The 15,961-nt window shown below is 44.1% G+C and overlaps 1 protein-coding gene across 2 annotated transcripts in view; it reads right to left on the bottom strand.

The window, feature by feature from the left end:
- The window catches only part of sema5a (sema domain, seven thrombospondin repeats (type 1 and type 1-like), transmembrane domain (TM) and short cytoplasmic domain, (semaphorin) 5A), a 156,116-nt gene extending 144,322 nt beyond the window's left edge, over positions 1-11,794 (bottom strand). Inside the window, exon 1 of one of the 2 annotated variants that reach the window (XM_080793516.1) lies at positions 11,250-11,794. The gene's annotated coding sequence lies outside the window, so the exon portion shown is untranslated. The remainder of the gene's footprint in view (positions 1-11,249) is intronic. The other variant, XM_080793515.1, reaches the window with a different exon arrangement.
- Positions 11,795-15,961: the final 4,167 nt, after the last annotated feature.

Below are 15,961 nucleotides of genomic sequence, written 5' to 3'. Positions count from 1 at the left end.
AGGTCTATTCTTCGGGCGGGCAGTGCGAGGGCGAGGGTGAGGGGGTGTATTTTTTGCGACAACAACTGCTGCACACAAACGGCAAACAATGCCTTGTGTTTGTAGGGAGAGAACACGGCCTCAGGTCAACATGAATTTCATCCTCCCGCATGCGTAGGAGTCTATCCTACATCTGACTAGTTCAGGGCACTGCAGTCAGTTCAGTCCAAACAAATCACCTGTCCTACATTACGGTCCATTTCTGTATTGCATTTTTTTTTACTTTATATTTATTTGAATATATTTTTCTTGTGCTCCTGCTGAGATCAAGCATATAGGCTACGGTTAGCAGAGATGGAGTACTTGTAGAGAGGCTGGGGAATTGGGAATTGGCTATACTAAATTGGGACTTGAAGGGGAGATTTTTTTTTTGTTTTTCTTTTGTCTTGAAGGGGCATGTTTTGCACAATAACATTAGTCTTTTCATTATGTCTGCCCACGATCTCTGTGATTCATACAGTACGTTTGTTTACCTCAGTCACTGATACTAAATTCTGATATTTATTTTTATTTTTTTCTATGAATCTGTGACCCGACACCCATAATGTTACAAAACGAAAATAAAAGATTTTGAAAAGAAAGCATATAGGCTACAGCACTGGGGTTACACCTATGTCTCTGCCAATGTGCTTAACCATGGGCAGCAGAGGAGTCAGTGTCAAGTTAAAGCTAAGGTCAGTTCTAGCTGAGGTCAACGGGAAGGGGAAGAAGGTGGTCAGTATTTGTCCGTCTCACATTGGCAGAGAGAGAGAGAGAGAGAGAGAGAGAGAGAGAGAGAGAGAGAGAGAGAGAGAGAGAGAGAGAGAGAGAGAGAGAGAGAGAGGATTTAACTCTGGGAAAGCCACCCTCTGTGAAACTGGAGCCAGTTCTTCCAGCCATTCTGAGACAGCCTGCTGACCCCTGGAGCCCCCCCCCCCCCCCCCCCCCCACACACACACACACACACACCCATGAAAACAGAGCAGCATGTGAAAGACACCACACCACTATAAATATATATACATACATACATAAATAAATATATCTACATCTAGAACACTTATTATGAATGGTACCCCCCCATGGACCTCTCCCTCTCTCTCTTTCTCTCTCTCTGTGTGTGAGCAGATGTATACTGTGCAAGTGTGCATGATATAATTATGGACGACATGTCTGTCTCTCTCTCTCTCTCTCTCCCTCAAGTGTTCGTATGTGTTGTTGTGGATCCATGTGTCGATATCCAGATCTCTGACTCTCCGTCTGTGTTCTCTAGTATACACGTCCCTCTCGCTCTCCCTCAGCATCATCTCTCTGTGGTGTTTCACTCGCTCAGGCTGGGTGGGGGTGTGTGGGATTGATGTCTGTCTAGGTGTCAACAAAACCACTGGCACATTCTACCGACTTACATGTGGTAGTATGTAAGTCGGTAGACAGTGTGTGTGTGTGTGTGTGTGTGCGTGCGTGCGTCCGTGCGTGCGTGCGTGTGTGTGTGTGTGCGTGTGTGTATGTGTGCGTGTGTCATCGCTGTCCAGAAGAAACCTTGCATCTCCATATTTGTTTTTTCATTCATTCATGCCCTACTTCTTGTACAAGAGTGCCACACAATTTTATTATTTATTAATAAATATTGCACCAATAAAAAAGTAATAACAAGAGCTTGTGACAAAATAATCAGTACATTGGATCCATTTGAACACAGGTTCTGTTTTTCATTGAGAAGTTACCATATTGGACAAGCAAGGTTTCCACCCGACAGAAACGCTATGCTCATGGTTCTATCAAAAAAAATGAAATAATAAAATAAGAAAGAAATAAAAAATAAAGTACAATGCGCAGCGGCAACCGAGTGATTCTCTTCACAGAGAATATTTAAAGAAGTCCCACAATCCTTCAGTCCCACCTGGGCACGACGGAGGAAGGAGGAGTGCTATGCACGATGCAGAGTGTCAGCTCTCCAGCACAACTCACTTCTCGGGGGAGTTTAATAACACAATGGGAGGAGGAGATAGACATTCTCTTGTTTCATGAACAGCAATATAATCAGACTGTATTAAAGCCAACCAACAGTGTATGTGTGAGGAGAAAAAAAATAAAAAAACAAGGACACTCCTAGCAATAACTCTAGAATTTCTTTTTTTTTACGGTAAGTGATACCTCCTGTACATCTCAGCATCCACAATACCTGGCAGAACTTTTAATAGACGCATCAGACGCTTACATTTTTCCACAACAAGGACGTCCCCGTGAAACCTGAAGCCCCTGCGCTGACACAGCAGCAAATTGACCTCTGAATGACCAGGTCTTCTCACGCGCACAGAGCTCGCAGTGTCATGGACACTCAATGCGAGCGGGCCGGCCGAGCGGGCACGGAGGTGCGGTTGACAAGGCGATGTCTTCGTCACAGAAACTAAGGGGCTCTTTCATTCTTGTCAGGATTGGTTTGTCCAAGCATGTACAGTTGTACACACACACACACACACACACACACACACACACACACACACACACACACACACACACACACACACACACACACACACACACACACACACACACACACACACACACACACACACACACACACACACACACACACACACACACACACACACACACACACACACACACACACACACACACACACACACACACACACACACACACACACACACACACAGTTGTGTTGTTCACTGCTGCTGCTGGGTAGAGAGCAGACCACACATCCTGGATGTGGTTTCACCTTTTAGAACTGAGGGAGCATTGTATTGTGTCGAAGACTGAGGAGGCCACACACACACACACACACACACACACACAGGTACACACACAGTACATACACAGTACATGCACAGTTTAGATAGGCAAATAAGGGCATGAGAACATGAGAAGCTTTAGTTTAATGAAATGTTCTACGTCAAACCACTAGCTCTTCTTCTAATATCTTAACTTCTTCTCTCACCATCCTATTAGTACTAGCGGTATAGTTTCTCCCTCATTTCTATTGGTATTATCTCTCTCTCTCTCTCTCTCTCTCTCTCTCTCGAACACTTCTCCTAACCTTTCTCTCACTCCATCATCCCCCTCGCTGCCTCAGACTTTCTCTCACTCTCTGCCTTTGTGTGTTTTCGCTTCAATTACTAACTGTCTCCCTTTCATTCTCTCCCTTCCTCCACCTTTCTTTGCCATTCCTCCTTGTCTCTCTTCCTCCCATATCTCCTTGTTGTCTTTCGCTCAATCCATTAAATCCCTGTCCTTCTTCCTTTCCCTCCCTCGTGATTTCCCTGTCACTCTCTCTCTCTCTTGCCCTTGATTCCCCTGCTCTCCTTAATCACCCCAATACCCCCCCCCCCCCCCCATGGCAGTGAAGGATGAAGTCCATAGGAATGCATCAAGGGACCAGCCAGGCCACCGCCTCAGGAGAGAAACTCCTCCATGTATATTTAACAATCTCGCTCACGGCCGCCATGCAGGGCTGCAAGCCTGTCTGCGTGGCCATCTATCGCTCTATCACCCCCTCCTCGCCATCTTCCGCCTTATTCTCTCCACATCTGCCTTACTTTTGAATAGCCCATGCCCCCCCCCCACCCTCTGTCTGGGAAACTTTAGTTTTTGTCTCATCACCTTTATCTACGTCGCCCAATCTCCTGTTTCTGTGTGTCTGTCTGCGTCTGTGTCTCTGTCTGTGTCCGTCTCTCGCTCCCTCGCTCTATCTCTCCTTCAATCTGATTCCGCATCTCTGTTCCGTTCACATTTTTCATGAGCGGCCAAAACAACAAGTGGTGGTCTTTGTAGATGCTATCACAGACTTTCATACAAGGTCGGTCTGGTCGGATTAGATGAATATACTATGCTTCTCAAAATATGTTTCATATTCAATCAGTGAGGAAATGGATCCCTAATCCATGTGGGGGGAGTAATATTTCTTTGGGGTGGAGAAGATAACTATTGCTCTAATTAGCCCACTCTGAACAATTTCAAAGTGGAGATAACTGTTTTCAGTTTCTAGAGATTAAAGGATTTCCCATATTAATTCATATTTCATTTACTCTTTGTTCAAATCACTTTGCAGCAATACGATCCATGGAGCGTGGCTCTGTGGCTGTAAACACATTGCATCAAAAGAACGACATGTTGTACCAAGACAAGCCCGGAATCCATTAAGTCTAAACACGTAAACTGACCCATTTATATCCCACCATTCTGTTGATATGAGAACTACTGCATAAAACATAGCCTTCATGCATATTTATTGAGAGCGCACAAACATTGGCACCGAAAGAGTCACAAGTTAACAATACACGCATACATGGGGTGCCTGGTGCACTTTGTGCGTCACGAGGACACAAGTTCCAGTCCATCTTGCTATTCATCATACTACGAAGTATGTAGTCTCACGTACAGTAACTAGGTGATCATCAGAGATCTCTGACTACAGACTGAAGTCTGGGGAAATACAATATCATCACCAAAACAAATCTTTAAAAATATATATATGTACAATTTACGCACACACACACACACACACACACACACACACACACACACACACACATGCGCGCGCACGCACGCACACAAGCAACATGAACCCTAGCGTCTCTATACTGGGCATGTTATATTAGGCAAACATTCGTAGCAAAAAATAGCACAAGTAGCATACAGTATCTACAAGCTCAGAATGCATTGCGAAACATTGCGAGCTTGTAGATCAGCTTAAGATGTGGTGTAGATGCAATAAAGGAAGGGACCACGTATATAGGCCCCTTTGGCAACCCAGGGAACAAGGAATATAGGTTTTTAAGTGTTTAATAAATGTATGCTGTGCCGAACTGAATTGTGACTGAGTTGGGTTACTGTGTCAAAGTCTCACAGAAGGGAGTCTGGTGGCTCTACCACTTTGGAAGCACATGCTGCAGCCTGCAAGAAGACGCTCCTATATAGCCAGAAATATACGACTTGAGCACAGCGATCAAATGATGCTCTCATTCACGCCTCACTGTCATCCATCTTGCTGAGAATTACAGTTGGGTGACAGCTGAGAGAGAAAAAAAGCAAGGGAGCTGTGTGTGTGTGTGTGTGTGTGTGTGTTGAGTGTGTGTGCGTGTGCCCAGAGTAGACTGCGCACGTGCATGGATGTGAGGCTGTGTGTGTGTGTGTGTGTGTGTGTGTGTGTGTGTGTGTGTGTGTGTGTGTGTGTGTGTGTCTGCATGCGTGTGTGTGTGATTATGATCCATCACTCATTTCACCTTTCAGATGGCCCTCTGGCATGCTATCAGTCAATAAACAAAAGACCAGCTAAACTTCCCGTCCCATTTTTTTTCTTCCTTCCTTTCTGTCTTTTCAAGCTTTTTAAAGCATTTTAAGAACCTCTCTCTCAGTCCTATTTCTCTCACCGTGTAAATGTTCCATTTGTCCTCTCTCTTCCTCATTCACTCCTTGCGTCCTTCCTCACCACCTCTTCTCTCCTTTGTTCTATTTTCTTCCATAATTTGTGACTAGCAGTCGCTTTTCCTCTCCCTTTAAAACACATTTTTTGCCCAAGAAGTCTGTGGACGTCTTTTTTTTTTAATAATAAAATAAAAACATTGCTTTTGGTTTTTATTTTTTAATACGTGGTGCCAAAGTTTGTGCTATTGCCATTGAGAATGCATTGGGCGTTTAAGTTAAATAACTCAGAAACTATAAAACATATCAAAGTAAAAAGTTCCAGCATGAGTCTCCACAGTGAATTATAAAAAGTGTGAATGGAGTTTCTAGGTGAAAGTGATTTTTTGAAAGTATTGCGTGGGCCCACAAAGTGTTTAATATTCTATCTTCTGTCATTTTTACTCTCTTCTTTAGGTCTTCTTTTCTTCCTATCCCTCTATCGCCCAACACCACCACTGTGAGCATCCATTGGCTCGAACCTCCCACCCCAGTCCCCACACAGCAAAACCGTGTTTTCCTGTGCGGCAGCCTCACAACTTAAGTGTGGGATAATAGTAGGACATCAACCAGATCCAAATCTTTTACTACACTAACACCTTCTGTTGAAGCGGATGCAATGTTTATGGTTATGGATTCATCTTTATATAACCTCTCAACCCCATTATTTCCTCAATACCCTCATACCCGTGTAAATACTTCTCCAAAGTGAGTGTCACCCTCAGCCACAACACTAGAGGGAACATAATCTGCTACCACCCAAATTTAGAATAAACATGGGAAAATTATCATTATACTGGCCTGAAAAACGTCCATTAGAAGACCACAAGGGGAGGTAAATGTCTTTCACTGCCACCGTTTTCCCTTTTTCTCCGTTGTACTATAGCGTTTGTATTTGTTGCCGACATGTATTATTGTGTTATATTTTTCATGATACATGAGGTCGTCACAATGATGAGGACCATAATGGAAACAAGTCCCCAGTACTTTTTGTGTTATCCTTTTAGCCTTAACGTCTTACTCTATCACGTGTCATTTCTACCTCAACCTTAAAATCACAAATTAATAATAACACCGGCACATGATCTCAACTAAGAAAGAGGCTTTTGGGGATTATTCAGCAATGACCCAAATAATTTCCTCATTCCTCATTTCCTTGTGTACGCCATCAGGGTTTGAAAACAGATTGTGCAGCTATACTTTAGCTATTAGAGCAGGTTTTCAGGATGTAGCTGCTAGAGCAGACGTTTGCAAAGGCCCATTGTGGCCAAAGCACACCAATGGGCAAATCAAAATCTCAAGGCACACCTGTGTTGATAGAGAAGATAGACAATCTACAAGCAATCTCACAACGTGTCACAGAGCAACCCAGTGTATACCAGTAGGGAAAACTGAACAATTTCCCATTTTGTCATGCCCAAAATTGGGATGTCAGGTACAGACTATAGAGGGTATATTTGCCTTTGTTTTGGGAAATGGGTGCACACATTATAGTAAATAAAACAATACAACAATTCAAAACATTTAATATAGTTATATATATTGCATAGGTTGTCACAAAATCCCAAAGCACACATGCACACCGTTTGGGAAGCACTGGTGGCTTGAGGGACAGAGCTAATGTACTGTGTCCGCACTGGTTACAGAATCGGTGGCAGTACAGTGGATCTAATTCTACTTTGTGTGAACACATGCAACTGGCTGTATTCTAGTAGTAGGCAACATAATTAATGAGGTGTCCGAAATCACACCTACTCAGCTGTGTACGGAAATCATTCCCGGGTTTAGCATGCAGTGTGAAATTACCACTGCCTCCAGTGCTCGCTTTACGACTACCATTATAATACTGACGTGCATTTGTGTGTTTGGCTATAGCTACTGTATGTATGTGTATGTATGTGTCTGCATGGGTGTGAATCTATGTGTGTGTGTGTGTGTGTGTGTGTGTGTGTGTGTGTGTGTGTGTGTGTGTGTGTGTGTGTGTGTGTGTGTGTGTGTGTGTGTGCGTGCGTGCGTGCATGCGTATGTATTTATGTAAACGGCAAGTTTGTGTAACATGATCTTGATTCATTTGGGCTCTTTCAGTCCGTACTAGTATGATTTTATTGCATTGCGTAATCGTGTACATTCTGAAACACTGCAGCTCTCCAGGTGGAGAAAACCACCAGAATCAACCTTCAGTGAGTAGACTGAAACTCAGCTCACAACAGCACAGCGTCACAGTGAAATGAACACTACAATCCACAAGAGAAGACAAAGGCTTGTACACTCGACATACTGGACTGGAACTACTGCCCATCACTATAGCAACCATCTCGACACTTTGACTTCTGCTGATAAAGGTTCGTTTTGCCAACATTTCACGTTCCCTGCGTGATTGACAGACACTCCAGTGACCTCTTGGAAACTGAGAAGGTAGCTATAGCAACATAGCTGTCGTCATGGTAAATCACTGAGCATAGGAGGAAGAAAGGGAGATGAGAAGACAGGCACACATACTTACTTCAGCCCTGACAACTTCCCCTCTCCAGGCAGAGATAAAATAAGGGCTAGTTACAGTAAAGGTCAGTGAAGTCGGCCAGCCCAGAAAACCTCCCTCTCTCGTCCCATATACCCACTACTCCAGTACTCCCTGAAGTTTAAACGATGCTAAAAACAATATAAACACTGTGGCGGGTGGCCTTCAGCTTGGGAGGACACTATGGGGCTATTAGGGCCTTCAAATCAGAAGAGGCAAGAGAGAAAGGGGGGGATGAGATAATGGCAAAGTTGTTTGCAATGTATAAATAGCTGCTGGTGGCGGTGGAGGACAAAACACAGCTGGGAAGAAGAGCAAACCACTTCACCAACGAACCAGCCATCGGAGAGCGTGTATAAATCGGTTTTCCAAGCGGCACACTGCAATTAATTCTATAATCTTGTGTGAGGTTGTGTCTACGAAGGGCAAATTGCCTTCTTCCTCGTGTCAGATGAATGAGTAACCTAGACTCCTAGAGCACGGCAGGCCAGAGGGTAAAGTCAGTTCAGTTCACACGCGCATGGTAATGCCTTTTTGTTAAGCATTCAACCTCAGAGAGATGCAGAATCACAAAGCTGGTCAACAATGGCCTCGTCACTCAATGCGTTTCCATAGTGACCGAGTGGCATGGCACTGATGGCAGGGGGCACCAGGGTCACTTTCATTCTGGGATTCTTCAGCCTGGGACTAATTGCTATGTTTTGTGCTGGTGTCCCTTGTCACCACGTGGGCAAATTCCCAACGCGGCAAAATATCAATCACACACTAATCATACGCTGCTCTTCCGAGGGAGGGGACGCGTAGGAGAGAAGAAAGGAGTGTGCATTACCAGCACCACCTATTTAAATATGGACACACAACCCTTTTGAGTGTTAATCTGATATTGTGGTGCTACAGGGCACACATTTAAGTGTTATTTTCAGCCCAGTCGAATGTTATTTATTTGTTTTGCCATGCAGCAGAAGTTTCCGTATGCCCCAAAGTAGTTCAGCAGCAATATAAATCTTCAACTTTGCCATGTCAGGTCCTTTTCTCAATTCAGCACTTTCTAATCATCTTTCCCCTCCACTCATGTCTTATTTCTCTTTTTCTTCCAACATCTCTGCCTCATCATCAGGGATGTTAGCATTGCAGCCTAATAAAGGGGTGAACTGAAATAATTTTACAGGATATATGGGTCTCATATTCCCCGGTTCCCCCCCATTATTGTGTGTGTGACATTGCAGGATTTAGCAGCCACAGCAACCTGATGAGTTTGAGGCCACAAGATCAGAATGCTACTTTCAAGTTCTGAAATCTCTAGCAAGAAGAACAAAACAACCACAAGTCTGTATGAATACCAATGACACAGAACAGAGACTCTGCTTTCAATGGCGTATGCTGTATTGGCTGTAAATTTGCATGTGCATAGTTCTATATAAAAAAGGTCTTCCAATGATTGCCTCAAAAAGCACTGGTTAACAATAACAATGGCCTGACCTAAGGAACAATTATGTTGGGTTAATGATACACTAATCAACACATCAAGGCATGCTGAAAAGCATTCATCAAAGCTCATACTGTGGGGGCCAATTAGGAACTTATGCCAAGTCAAGCGCATGAAGCATTTAGTAAGTTCAGCTGCACAAATTCACGTAGTGTAGTGTAACTGTGTAATTAGATGTGTAGCTTCATCATATTGCTGTCAGATTGTTTTTCCACCACAATAACAAGATTTTCATCTTTAATTATCTCTCATATTTATTTTATTTCTCTCAGCTGTTTATTGGCAATTGGTGGCGAGGTTTTACTATGCACTACTCTGACTACTGTGTAGTCATCCTTGGGCTTTACAATGCATAGGACAGAAAAAGTTTGACATTTATTCTACTCAAAATAACCCCTTTCAGACTCAGAGCAGGTCTGCAGAGTAAAACTGACACCAATGTAGAATCACCAATCATAGAATCATTTAACAGGTGCTGGAGAGTTAACTAAAAGCCAGCAGGTTTAGCACAAATTTCTGAACGTTTTGTTAAAAAAATCACACCCATGTGAAGTGAGGGGCGCTCTTATCCTCATACATCATCATGGCGTAAAATAGACACTAATATATGCCCATTTGCTCACTATGACGTAAAATTGAGTTTGAGGCCACAATATTGTCAATGGCGTTTTTAAAACAAAGATTGAAAAATAGACACTAAGCCGATTTGCTCAGACGCTATGACGTAAAATTCTCCATTCATTGTCAATTGGAGTTTTGTAAGACGAAAATAAAATAAAATAACAATCACACCTGTGTACATCTCATTCCGGTCAGAATTTGCGTCCTCACCTTCATCTTCGATTTGTGTGCGTTTGTGTTACGCAATGTTTGTTTACACGAACGAACACTCAAAATTGTTCATTCATTGTCAATGGGATATATTGTTTGTGTTGGACAGAGTTTGTGTTAGCACCAAAAGCTGGACATAGGAGGGGCTATCACCCCTTAATAATATTATTATTTATTTTATGTATTTGTTTATTTCTTTTGGGAGGGGCTATGCAAATTCCACTAAATTGGGAGGTGAAACATGCTGTCTTGACTGCACTTCTCACTAAACTTGAGGGGGAACTTGGAAGACCCTGTTCTTTGGCAGACCACACAACTTCCTAGACCCTTTCAGAACCCTGCATACCTTATTTTGTATTTGGGATTGAGGAGGTATTCCAAATACAAAAATGATATATAGTCCTACACTAGGATTCCAAAAAGGGGCTAACAAGTTTATATATATTTAAGGAATCTAAATTATTGTTGCAATACCGTCTTCTGTTCTAAAAGCATTGGCTATTTTTTGGCTTATACACCTGCAGCAAATAGCATAAGTAGCCTATAAATATCATGAGACAGCCTAATCAAACTGGGGGAAAAAATACAAATAAATAGGTCTACAGTTTACGTGATCCCGTGAATAGCCTGGACATAAAGCCTGGCGATGGCATGCACGCTCTGTAACGTTACCAGCCCCACCAAGTGGCACAACATTGCAAAATATGACCACGCAAAACTTAGAACATAACTTTAAACCAAATGTGATTTTAGCCATTTTCAACAACCTTATTATGCGTGTGAAATTTCCACACGGGGGTGGGCATAATTCTGGCATTGATTGTGTGATAATCCTTTCTTGATTATGATCAACCAAACATGAAACATTCAATTTCTGACATGAAAATGTACGATTAGCCCTATAGTCCATTGCGCACTTATGATGCATAGTCGAATAATAACAACTACAGTCCACTCATGCAAGACGCGTCTTACCAAATGAGGTGCCCAACTCCCGTTCATCTAGTATGGAACGAAGCCGCGAGTCTTTGCCCTATACTGAGAGAAGAGTCTTCAGAGAAACAGGAACTGAAGGTAAAAAAAATGTGAAGGTAAAAAAAAATTATCCTCGTTTTTGTTTGTTGTCTTCAATGAGTAAAACAAATGTCCATTGCATTAACTCCTCCTCAGTCCTCATCACAGAGTGCGTAGAGATGTATCTCTCTCTTGTGTCCCTGGTCTGGTCTCCTGTTCCCCGTGGAGCGGTTTATTTCTGCTGTGTGTCTCCACTGAGCCAGGCAGCCAGCCGTGCGTAGCTTCTCAGTTGCGCTGGATTTGAAATTGGACACCGACTGTGTCGCGCTGAGACAATGCGCCGCTCTGACTGACAGGGACGCGGTCGCAAGAGAAAGAAATTATTAAGAAGCAGCTATATAGGCGACTAAGGCGAGCCGCCGGGAAGGAGAGAGAAAAAAAAGAATAAGAACTTTCTCACAACTAAATTCATTCAAAGCTGGATCCTCGTAAATCCTATCGGAGTGGACGTGCGTGACGCGATGTGTCAAGTGCTGCGCTCGGCGCTGCACATTAGCAGCAGCAGGATGTGTTGCCGCTGGCAAGAGAATCAGTGCCCCCCCCCCCCACCCACCCACCACCACGGCCACGCACGCGCGCGCACACGGGCACTTTGTGCGTCCACTTCCATCTCCGCGCGGATACGTGGCAAGCCAGCAGCCGCACACAGCTGTCTTGCAGGTGGAGTAAAATAGTAAATTACCTTCTATTATTCCTCCTATCCTATAATTTAAACTTCATTGACTGTCGCTATCGGTAATGCCGATGGGCCCGCTGACCCATACAAAAAGAAGAGAGACCACCCCCATCATGCAATGCTATACTTCAATCTCAGCAGTGGGGAGATTGGGACTCAGAATAAAAAGGAAAATTACTTATTTTATGTTCCACACAGGAGAAATAATAACTACATTTGGGGGAGACTCCACTTGTCAGAGCATGCATGATACAAAATTATAGATGATTAGAGAGACTGACTGTCTGAGAGCCAGGGAATTATAGTTGATTCTATCAAATCAAATCAGTCATTGGTGAAGACAGTATGGCTATCCAGCACGAAGAGGATTATGTAAGTGAAAGTAAAATCAAATCAAACACTTTTGATTCAATAGTTATTACTAGAGGAGAATGGCCATTCACTACTATTAGATCTCAGAGTTCAGACAAGACAAGAGAAGTCACAGTCACACCATTCCTTGTAAATAAGACTTTGTTTCAAAGTAGGGGACATGGCTCCATAGCCACAAGAGGGCACCAGAGGGGCCGATATGCGCGCACACACACACAAGTGCACACACACACACACAAGTGCACACACACACACACACACACACACACACACACACACACACACACACACACACACACACACACACACACACACACACACACGCACACGCACAAACTATAGAGAGGTTTCTTTTTCCAATTCATTCAGTTTAAACAGCCGCAGCGTGCGTTGTCTGTGCAGTGTCACGTCTTTGTATACTTTGATGGTAACATCTTTCTTCACTTCAATCATTTATCTCCCAGCAAGTGAACAGCCTGAGGCTCCCAGCCCAAACACTCATGAACACAGCTTTGATGGAATAATATCACAGAGACAGTCTGTTTGACAGAGACATTAATCCAGGCAACAATAGACAGATAATACGCCTCTGCATTTTCAGGAGTGCCTGGCCGAGTAGCTACTAGCGATTGACCCAACAAAGTACACATCTAAATTCAAATCAGGCGATTTTCATAAATATGCAGCCCCTCACAATGGGAGAAAATTTCAAGTGGTCTTCCTTTGACACGGCATTGCCATTGATCATGGGAAACGTGCGTAACCTTTTATTTTGTTGTCAACTGCAGAGGGAGCAGCTCTGCCTCCTCAAAACACCAGGAGAGCCTGCGATGAAAATGTGAAAATAATGCCAAAGTTAGCACGTCGGGTAGCACTGCAGGCTAAACATCGTGTAGCATCCCAGGACATTATAGTAAGCCTACTATGCCGTTTCACCCTGAACGGGTGGTGGAAAAGGCAGAACAATGCTTTTCTCAGGCAACTGAAGAAGTTCACCATGGGTCCAAAACTCCTGCGGGCCTTCTAGGAATAACAGAGAGCATTATGACTGGCTGCATCCCTGCCTGGTATGGGAAATTGGGAACTATTCTCAACTGCAATGCAGTGGGTCATGTGGACAGCAGAACACATCAGTGGAAGCAACCTTTCCTCCATCCAAGAGTAAGACCTAGTATGTACTATGTATACAATTAATTCTGTAAGTAAAGCAAGTAATGGAAAATGTACCCCACTGGCACTACACTACAAAAGAGCTTCTTCCAGGATGATTAGACACCTGAACGAGCTAACCAAATTTAAGCTAGGCTGCATGTCCACCAATGCATTTTCTTCACAGCTGAAAATGCAAGGCGCTCTCCTAAAATCACATCCGAAAGCGTCCAGAATTGAAAATACTCCGGGTGCCCAGTTAAAACGGGAACCCAGCAACCACCAAAACCCCCAGCCCTTAACAGCCCATGGATAACACTGGGATCTTTTTAGAGCATTCCACATGCTAACAACTAATTGCAGTATAGGTGTGACTAACGGTCTGACTCTGCACTTGCTTGGTAAACTGCACTCTGGTACACAGTAAGTGAGCACAATACTCTGAACTTTTCTATCCATTTCCTTTCTTTCTTTCTTTTTGTACTATCTGTTTTGTCTTCTGTCTGTGTTTTAGTTAGCACACTAATCAGACTGTATCTCTGAAACTGAAGAGATCATTAGGACTAATTGCTATCAACTGAGCCATCAACAGCTCATTTGAACTATTAGCTCCACCTACTTTTGTAGAAAATCTCTTTCCAGGCCTATATATAGGCCCCAGTTTCACAGACTCTCTGACTAACGGTCTGACTCTGCACTTGCTTGGTAACCTGCACTCTGGTACACAGTAAGTGAGCACAATACTCCGAACCTTTTCTATCCATTTCCTTTCTTTATTATTTTTTAAAAAATCACACAGGCTGACTAAATATAGCCTAGCGTCCAATCCAAAGACCCGGACATCCAGACACATCGAAGGAGGCCGTCCTAGGGGTTCTGTATCAACTTACTTCCTACTATTATGTTATAATTATTAGTTGTACTTTATTATTATTATTATTATTATTATCCTTATACCTGTTTAGAATGTGCTTTCCCACCGTCCCTATACTGTCCTCCTCATGTCGCCCTAGACACTACCTCTCCAGTCACAGAGATCCCTCAAATCTCATCTATCCAGCTCGTTCACCCAGTCACCACATTGTGGTGGATGGAGGCCTATGGAACTGCCACGCAGCTACCAAAAAGAATATGCCTGAATTCATTTCAGGCCACGCCTCCCTCAAGTCTCTGCATTTCCTTGCTCTGACTGAAACCTGGATCACCCCAGATAACACTGCAACTCCCGCCGCCCTCTCTGTTTCACACAAGTTCACCCACACCCCTCGCCAAACAGGTACAGGGGGTGGTACAGGGCTACTAACATCCCCCAAATGGAATTTCCGTGTCTTAAATCTCTCTCACCTTTCTCTGTCCACATGTGAATTTCATGCTATCTCAATATCACAGCCAGTCCCCCTCATCCTCATTGTGCTCTACCGCCCTCCAGGAACTCTCGGGAACTTCCTGGAAGAACTAGACTCTCTGATGAGCTCGTTTCCGGAAGATGGCACCCCTCTGATTCTACTGGGTGACTTCAACCTTCCTACCGCAGAGAAGTATCTTCCCGTTACATCCCTTCTGGCCTCATTTGACCTCTCCCTATCTCCCTCCCCTCCCACTCACAAGGCTGGTAATGTTTTGGACCTTGTGTTCTCCAGAGCCTGCTCTCCCTCCACACTCTCTGTTACCCCCTTAATTAGGTCTGACCACCACTTCATAACCTTCTCCCTCTCTCTCTCCACCCTCCCGCCTAAACCTGTTAACCCTCCGAACGTCACCTCCCGACGCAATCTCAAGTCCCTAAACCCCTCCTCCCTCTCATCCTCTATTCTCTCCTCTCTACCCTCCCTGGAGTCCTTCCTCTCCCTCTCACCTGACACTGCAACCTCATCCTTCCTCTCCTCTATCTCATCTGCATTCGACCAACACTGCCCGCTCTCATCCAGGCCAGCTCGCTCATGTCCACCGGCTCCCTGGCTATCTGAAACTCTCAGATCTGAACGAACACCTCTAAGGGCAGCCGAAAGAAAGTGGCACAAGACAAAGCTACCAGATGACCTTTCCCACTTTCACTCACTCCTCTCTGCCTTCGCCCTCTCACTAACCACTGCTAAAACCTCTTTCTACCACACCAAAATCCAATCCTGTACTTCTAACCCCAGGAAGCTCTTCTCCACTTTCTCCTCCCTCCTTAAACCCCCTCCCCCCACTCAACCTGCATCCCTCACTGCTGAGGTTTTTGTCAACTACTTCGAGAAGAAGGTTGATGATATCAGCAGCTCCTTTCCTCCCCTCCCACATAAAGTGGCATCTGACTCAACCAACACTAACCCCAACATACCATGCATGTCCTCCTTCTCTCCTCTTTCCCCAGACGAGGTTCTACAACTAGTGACACCCTCTAGACCTACCACCTGTCCTCTTGACCCTGTCC

The sequence above is a fragment of the Protomyctophum bolini genome (assembly GCF_963924005.1).
Source record: "Protomyctophum bolini genome assembly, chromosome: 21".
Classification (NCBI taxonomy): Eukaryota; Metazoa; Chordata; class Actinopteri; order Myctophiformes; family Myctophidae; genus Protomyctophum; species Protomyctophum bolini.
Note: the sequence above shows the minus strand (reverse complement) of the source record. Positions and strands in the feature narration are given on the sequence as shown.